Source organism: Phyllobates terribilis, unplaced genomic scaffold (genome assembly GCF_046119375.1).
Source record: "Phyllobates terribilis strain yellow unplaced genomic scaffold, ASM4611937v1 Scaffold_4__5_contigs__length_816908805, whole genome shotgun sequence".
NCBI classification, from domain to species: Eukaryota; Metazoa; Chordata; class Amphibia; order Anura; family Dendrobatidae; genus Phyllobates; species Phyllobates terribilis.
Window position 1 is genome coordinate 463,753,885 of NW_027362764.1, and position 7,828 is coordinate 463,761,712.

Genomic DNA, 7,828 nt, shown 5'->3' on the forward strand with positions numbered 1-7,828 from the left:
CTCAAAAAAAGCTAGTCCCCACTCAGGTCTGTCATCTGTTAAAAATATAAGGGACTTCCAAGTTACTGGTAGCACAAAGGCTCTGGGAAAGCGAAATGGCCCTTGCCCTCCAAAAGAAATTCAGAAAATTTTGAAATTTGAAATCCAAATGCCTCCCTCCCTTCTGAGCCCCACAATGAGCCTAAACTACATTTAGGGTCCACATGTTTGGCATTTCTCTAGCGATGAGAGTATGTCTAATTTACAGGTGCATGTCTCCAGAAGCACGAGCTGGGCACAACGTACTGGTCACTACAGCGTACTGGTCACTTCAACGGCAGTTTGAAATTTTCACTCAGCAGCATCCACTGCTGCTTGTTTCTGGAAAAGACCCATGGAGTCAAAATCGTCACTACACCTTTAGGTAAATTCCCAAAGGGGTATAATTTCCAAAATGGGGTGACTTGAGGGGGAATTCTGCTCTTCTAGCACTTAGGGGCTGTGTATGTGGAGTCCGCAAACTATTCTACAATAATTTGTTCTCCAAGAGTCAAATAGCACTCCATCCCTCCCGGGTCTCGCCGTATGGCTAAGAGGTACTGCACAGCCACATATGGGGTATTGCCATGTTTAGAAGAAATTGTGTGATACATTTCAGCACCATTTTTACCCATTGCCCTGTGTGAAAATGTAAACTCTGAGGCTAAAACATTTTTTTGTGGTAAAAATATAATTATTTTTCTTCACTGCCCAATGGTATACATTTAAAAATTAAGATGAATTCCTTGAGAGGTGTAGTTTACAAAATGGGGTCACTTGTGGGTGTTTCTGCTGTTTCGGCATGTCAGTGACTCTTCAAATGTGACATGGTGTCTGCAACCTATCCCAGCAAACATAGCGCTCCTTTCTCTTCCAAGCCCTGCCCTGTGCCAAAGTAGTAGTTTTCCCGCACATATGGGGTATCTGCTTACTCAGGAGAAATTGCACAACAAATTTCATGGTGCAATTTATCCTATTACCCTTATGATAATGCAAAATTGGGGGATGAAAAACATTTTTGTGGAAAAAAATAGAAAATTTTCTTTTTACGGCTCAGTATTATAAACTTCTGTGAAGCACCTGTAGGTTCAAGGTGCTCACCACACATCTAGATAAGTTCCCTAAGGGGTATAGTTTCCAAAATGGTGTCACTTGTGGGGGGTTTCCACTGTTTAGGCACATCAGGGGCTCCCCAAATGCAACATGGCGTCCGCTAATTATTCAAACAAATTTTACATTCAAAAAGTCTAATGGCGCTCCTTCCCTTCCGAACCCTGCCGAGCGCCCAAACAGTGGTTTTCCCTCACATATGGGGTATCTTCGTGCACAGGAGAAATTGCATTACAAATTGTGTAGTCCATTTTTTCCTGTTACCCCTGTGAAAATAAAAAAATTGGGTCTAAAGTAACATTTTTGTGAAAAAAAAAGTTAAAATGTTCATTATTTTCTTCCACATTCCAAAAATTCCTGTGAAGCACCTAAAGGGTTAATAAAGTTCTTGAATGTGGTTTTGAGCACCTTGAGGGGTGCAGTTTTTAGAATGGTGTCACTTTTTGGTATTTTCTGTCATAAAGGCTCCTCAAAGTGACTTCGAATATGATGTGGTCCCTAAAAAAATGGTTTTGTAAATTTTGTTGGAAAAATGAGAAATCTCTGGTCAACTTTTAACCCTTATAGCTCCCTAACAAGAAAAAATGTTGGTTCCAAAATTGTGCTGATGTAAAGTAGACATGTGGGAAATGTTATTTATTAACTATTTTGTGTGACATATCTCTCTGATTTAAGGGCATAAAAATTCAAAGCTTGAAAATTGCAAAATTCTCTAAATTTTTGCCAAATTTCTGATTTTTTCACAAATAAACGGCAGTGATATCGAAGAAATTTTACCAGTATCCTGAAGTACAATATGTCACGAAAAAACAATCTCAGAATCAGGGGGATCCGTTGAAGCGTTCCAGAGTAATTACCTCATAAAGTGACAGTGGGCAGAATTGAAAAAATTGGCCTGGTCACGAAGGCAAAAACAGGCTCTGGTGCAAAAGGGTTAATGGTTCAAGTTCGCACAGAAGAAATAAAGAGCATGTGCTTGAGATTCTAGACTGTAAAGTGCAAAATTTCTTATCCTTGAAAAACTGCGAAAAAAAGACAGGGCAAAAATGAAGGGTGTGAACAAGCCATAAAACTAATAAGTCATGTTCACCCATTGCGCTATTGCAGCTTTTTTTTTCTGCTAATCTCTTCCATATGTGTCAGCATCAAACGCAATAATCTTCTCCGCTTATACGGTATTGCTGCGATTTCCCTTTTATTTGATGTTTTTGGTTCATATTTGAAGCAGTATTTTTCAATGCATTCTTTTTAGTACAGACAAGTATTTCTTTCTATGTGTTTTTCAGGCTCCCCATAGAGGCCTATAGAGAGAAAACACAGGATATTTCATGAAATCACATCCACTTTGCCATCTGGCATATGCGGCACTATTGAGAAGTACTTGTGATTAACACCAACCACTTTTGGAGAGCACCTTTTTATATTTACCATTGATTTTATTATTATTTACTGAGGACTTTTTTTTCTATTGTATAAGTCTCAGGTTACAACAACCGCACATAGTAATATACAGTCATTTAATGCACCTAAAGTTGATGTGTGATTTTAGCTTGTGTAACTGTGTTCCTGAGAGAGGCATGTAATAAGATGTGGTGCACATGTAGCACCTTATTAAAAAAAAAAAAACCCTGAGTATCAATATAAAGGCTGTTTAATGATAACCTACAATCACAGCTCCATTATAATGAAATGTTGTGCACTACTGACAACTGTGCACTAGGTGGCAATATAACACAAGCTAATGGGAGAGTAGCACAGGCACACAGGGCAGATACATTCATCAGCCAGAGAGCCTTAGGGAAGAATGGAGTTTCTGCTGCATTATTTGCAACAAGTCATTTATTATTCAGTTTACAAAGTCCAATAATGCTTGGGGAAACAGCAATAGCAGAAGAGGAAGAAACTGGATTTATGAATCACTGAAGCTTTAGACATTTAGCAAACATGTCACTAAAATGCTCATTTAGCTTAGACAGCATTAAGAAAATACACAGAACCACATATATGTAAGGGAGCTGTGATGCTAGTCACTACTCACAGACACGCCGTGAGGTGGGGAAGTCAAGGAGTCCAAGGTCAAAAGCCAGGAGGGTACATGATAAACAGAGGGGTAAGGCAAAGGCGTAGTCAGGTCACAGTCCAAGGTCAGAATTCCAAGAAGGTAGCGGATCAAGACAAAGGGGCTAGGCAAACAGATGGTCAAAGGCAAATCTAAGGTCGGTCAACAAAGATCAAAATACTAGAACTCAAGCACAGAGCAAACACACACCACACTGAGCAGAGCTACAACTGGCAGACAGCTAAATAGCCTGGGAACCATTCCGAACTGGAGACATCTGAAGGAAACCAAGCACGCCCAGACCCTGATTGGGCGACTAGACTGTCACTCACCATACTGACAGCTCAGCATGCCCAAGCCTCAGATTAGACGACTGAACCATCTATTACAATATTGACAGCTCAGCACACCCCTACCCCAGATTGGACAGCTGAGCTGCCACTCACCACGCTGAGAGGAGGAATTGTGACAGCAGCAATCTCAATAATTCCAAGTCACAGTAACCCAAATGCTGCCATTCAGGAGATGTTCACATGGGGTGGATATTTTGTGAAGCTCTTCTGGTTTCATTAGGCTAGGACTACATGGTGGCACTACCACAGTAAGCCAAATTGCAGACAGATCGCATGGGCGTTGCAAATGGTATGCAACATTGAAGACTATGAAGGCAAAGTCACGTGTAACAGTGACATTAATGTAGGATGCTGGTGACAAGACAACCCCAAAGACAATCATTAGATGTGGCATCTTCATCAACCAGTGCGACTTATTCAGTGTAGAAACAAGGTCTGTGCTATTTTCTTATATGATTTGTGTTTCAATTCCTGCCAATATTCAACAAAACAGCTGCCAGTGAATAGAAACAGTAATTATTCCTACTCACAATCTAAACTAACTTTTAGAAATGTTTGGCCTATTGCAAACCCTGATCATGTGAACATACTGTATCGGACGTTAGGTAGACTCCATCCCCTCCGTTACACTGTACTTTGTTGAACTTTATTGCAGACTCCATAATGGAAAGTCTGCACTGTGTAAACCTGCCTAGCTGCAGAAAAAGTACAGTGCTGCTCACCATTATTGGCACCCCTTCATTATTTTCATAGACTGTACAATATATTTAGAAATAAATGAAAATGTACCAAAGTTATAGCCTCTGGATTTTTTAATTAGTGGTCCAAAGTAATACAACAATAAAACATTGTTTTCAACTTCCATGTTGCAATTTCAAAAAAGAAACAGAATAAACAGCATGTGCCGCAATAAAGGCACCTCTAATTAATACTTGGTTGCACACCCTTTGGCAATGCTGATAGCCTCCAAACATATCTTGTAGCCATCTATAAGCTTCTTGCACTTCTCTGCAGGAATTTTCTCGCACTCTTCCTTTGCAATTTGTTCAAGCTCTTGAATGTTTGCAGGGTTCTTTTTCCCAATGGCAGATTTCAGCTCATCCCAAAGATTTTCAATGGGATTGAGGTCAGGACTCATTGCTGGCCATTTTAAAACAGTCCATTTTTTCTTTTTCAACCATTCTTGTGTGCTTTGGGTCATTGTCTTGCTGGAGGACCCATGATCTTCAACTCAAACCAAGTTTTCTTACACTTGATAGGACATTTATCTCTAAAATCTCTTGATAATGCTCTGATTTCATGATTCCTGTGATACGGTCAAGGCCTCCAGTACCGTATGCAGCAAAGCAACCCCACAGCATTATGGATCCTCCACCATGCTTAACTGTTGGTAAGGTGTTCTTTTACTTATAAGCTTCATTGTGCCGTCTGTAAACAAACTGTGGCTTTGCATTGCCAAAAACCTCTATTTTTGATTCATCTGTCCACAGAACATTTTCCCAGAAGGATTGTGGTTTGTCAAGTTACTATTTGACAAAGATCAGTCGTTCCTTTTTATGTCATTTCTTTAGTAATGGTTTCTTCCTTGGCATTCGCCTATAAAGCTCTGCTTGGTTTAGTGTGCGGCGTATGGTACTTGTTGAAACCATGACCCCAGACAGTTTCAGGCTGGCCTTCAGGTCTTTGGATGTTTGACGTGGTGTTTTTTTGCACCAACCTTCAAATATATCTCTTGTCAATTTTCCTCTTTCCCCCACATCCAGGGAGGTTCTTGATGCTTCCACGATTGGCAAACTTTTTAATAACATTGCGAACTGTTGAAACTGGGATACCAAGGTCTTTGGAGATGGCCTTATACCTTTTGGAAGTCATGTGTTTGCTAATAATAGCAGTTCTGATGCCCTCAGACAGCTCCTTTGTCTTCACCATTGTGACAAAGGAACAGGGCCTACCAAGTGGCTTTTTAAAACACTGAAGTCATCATTCATTGACTAATTCATTCATCGCACATGGACATCGACAATCACAGGTGAATCTCTTTTGTGATTTACCACAGGTGAGTCAAAATGTGTTTCCATACTAAATTTATGTAAAAGGTGCCAATAATAGTGGCACAGCAAGTTTTAGTTTTTTTTATTTTTCCCTCCCATTGTTTTTTGTTTTAAATTACTGTTTTATCATTTGCTCTTTTGTATTTAACAGGAGTGCTCTATACAAAAACACTGTTTCACGTGATTCATTTTTTTCACATTATGTAATTCATAGCAATGAGCAGGACTGTATCCAGGCTTTTACTGATTTTTGCTGCAAAAGTTTCCATTCTTCCACTTTTCTTATCTTGATATGCGGGAATCTGTCTCTGGGTTTTTGCTAATCCCATCTGACAGCAGCACGAGACCATGATTCCTACAAAATATTACTTATTGGGTGGCAGTTTTGATTTAAATACTGTTTTCTCTGCTGCAGATTTAGCAGTTCCCTGAATGCGGAGTTCTGTATAACCCCGCCCACACCACTGATTGGCAGCTTTGTGTGTTCATTGCGCATAGGCAGCCAATCAATGGTGGGGGCGGGGTTATACAGAGCTCATGAATATGGAGGACTACCTGGCAGGCAGCAGGTTTACTAGTCCTCATCTCCTGACGATAAAATAGTGATTTTAGTAAAACTACAGCAAGCAGCCCAGTAAGTGACACATCGCAGGAATCAAGGTTTCTGTCTCTACATTATGATGCTGTCAGATTAGGTGGCAAAAACCTGGTGACAGATTCCCTTTAAAACTATACAAATCTAAAATGCAACCTAGACGACCTTTGGGAGCCTCAGCAAAAAGCATGTTATCCTTTGTAGACACTTTTAAGAATAAGAAAATCACTTCAGTAGCAATTTCTATTCATTCCTATCATCCACACCAGCCTTCTAGTATGATACCCACCTGCAGACCTAACATAGGGACATTACATAGGATACACCAGAGAGTAGGCCAATACATCTCTAGCCATACTGGTGTATATAGAGGTGCATGAAGCAGATAATGAGGACCCCACAAATGGTGGCTTGGCAGCTATAGCAAAAGTAAGACTCCCAGCATGCTCAGTAGGGTTTTATTTGATTTATTTTAACATGAAATAATAGTACAGCAAGGGTAACCAAGCTCACCCTCGGCCTTTTTAGGAAATAAGGTGTTTTGGTGGAATTATCTCCATTCATCATTGCAGTATATCTCAACGTGAAAAAAACGCTATTAACCTGCAGATATAGGGTTAATAGCGTTCTTTACCTTCCTGGCGCTGACACTTAGCGCCCCGCTGCTGTGCAGTAAGGAGGAGCGAGGTGCTCAGGACCCTCATCCAAGCGATCGGCTACAATACATAAATAACAAAAAAATAAAAATCTTGGCAATTTTGTGTTCGAGAGGTACTTGGCTTCAGCAGCCAGTTATCGGCCACGTGCTGCACTACTGGTACCAGCACTCTGCACAGCCATGATGCCAGCAGTGCCGCACAGACCACAGATGGGCTGAATGCTGAACGCCTGTACACAAGCAGCATGTGGGCTGGGTGGCAGAGGATCACACAGACAGGAGTGTGCTTTTATTATTTTCATAGAATGGATAACCGATGAGAAATACCCAATACATAATAAGAGACATTGGACAAGAAGTCACTGTGGTCAGAACTGCATAAACATAGAAGAAAATCTGCACTGTGTGAATAAGAATCAGCATACTCCTGTTCACTCCCAGCCATCAGCCACCCCTGCCTGACTTCAGACTCACAATACACAGCAAAACGCCTGTCCTTGTAGTTATAGCAACCAGCCCAGCTCAGCTCCATGCACTGAGACTGGGTGTAATGGGACACTGCTGACAGATAGTGCCTGAGGAGCCAGCACTGGCCTGCCTCATACCCATCCTGCCTCATATGTCGCCGTCAGCCCCTGTGTCCACGTACAAGAAATGACGCCTCATCCACTCACCCTCATCGGCTCACGTGCAGCTTTCACACCGCTTCTCCTGTCATTCGTTGTTTCCTGGTCACTCTGTGATGACGTCATGAAGAAGCAGAGCATGTCGGGAGTTGTGGTTTCCTCTGTTTCCCGTCTCCTTGAACATATTGATAGTGGCTGGAGCATCTGCGCTGTACAGTCCTGAGACACTTGTGTATGCGGGCAAATGCTGTTCCGTCTGCCCATATGATATAATGTACAGTGATAGGCAATACAGGGGCTGCCCCCTTATTCCCCATCTTATCAGGGTATGTCAGTGTACAGACAGCCTTTACATGTC

At 41.3% G+C, this 7,828-nt stretch overlaps 1 protein-coding gene across 1 annotated transcript in view; it reads right to left on the bottom strand.

Annotated features, from left to right (window-relative positions):
- The window catches only part of PIGN (phosphatidylinositol glycan anchor biosynthesis class N), a 363,689-nt gene extending 356,085 nt beyond the window's left edge, over positions 1-7,604 (bottom strand). The window contains exon 1 of the mRNA XM_073678652.1: positions 7,519-7,604. The gene's annotated coding sequence lies outside the window, so the exon portion shown is untranslated. The remainder of the gene's footprint in view (positions 1-7,518) is intronic.
- Positions 7,605-7,828: the final 224 nt, after the last annotated feature.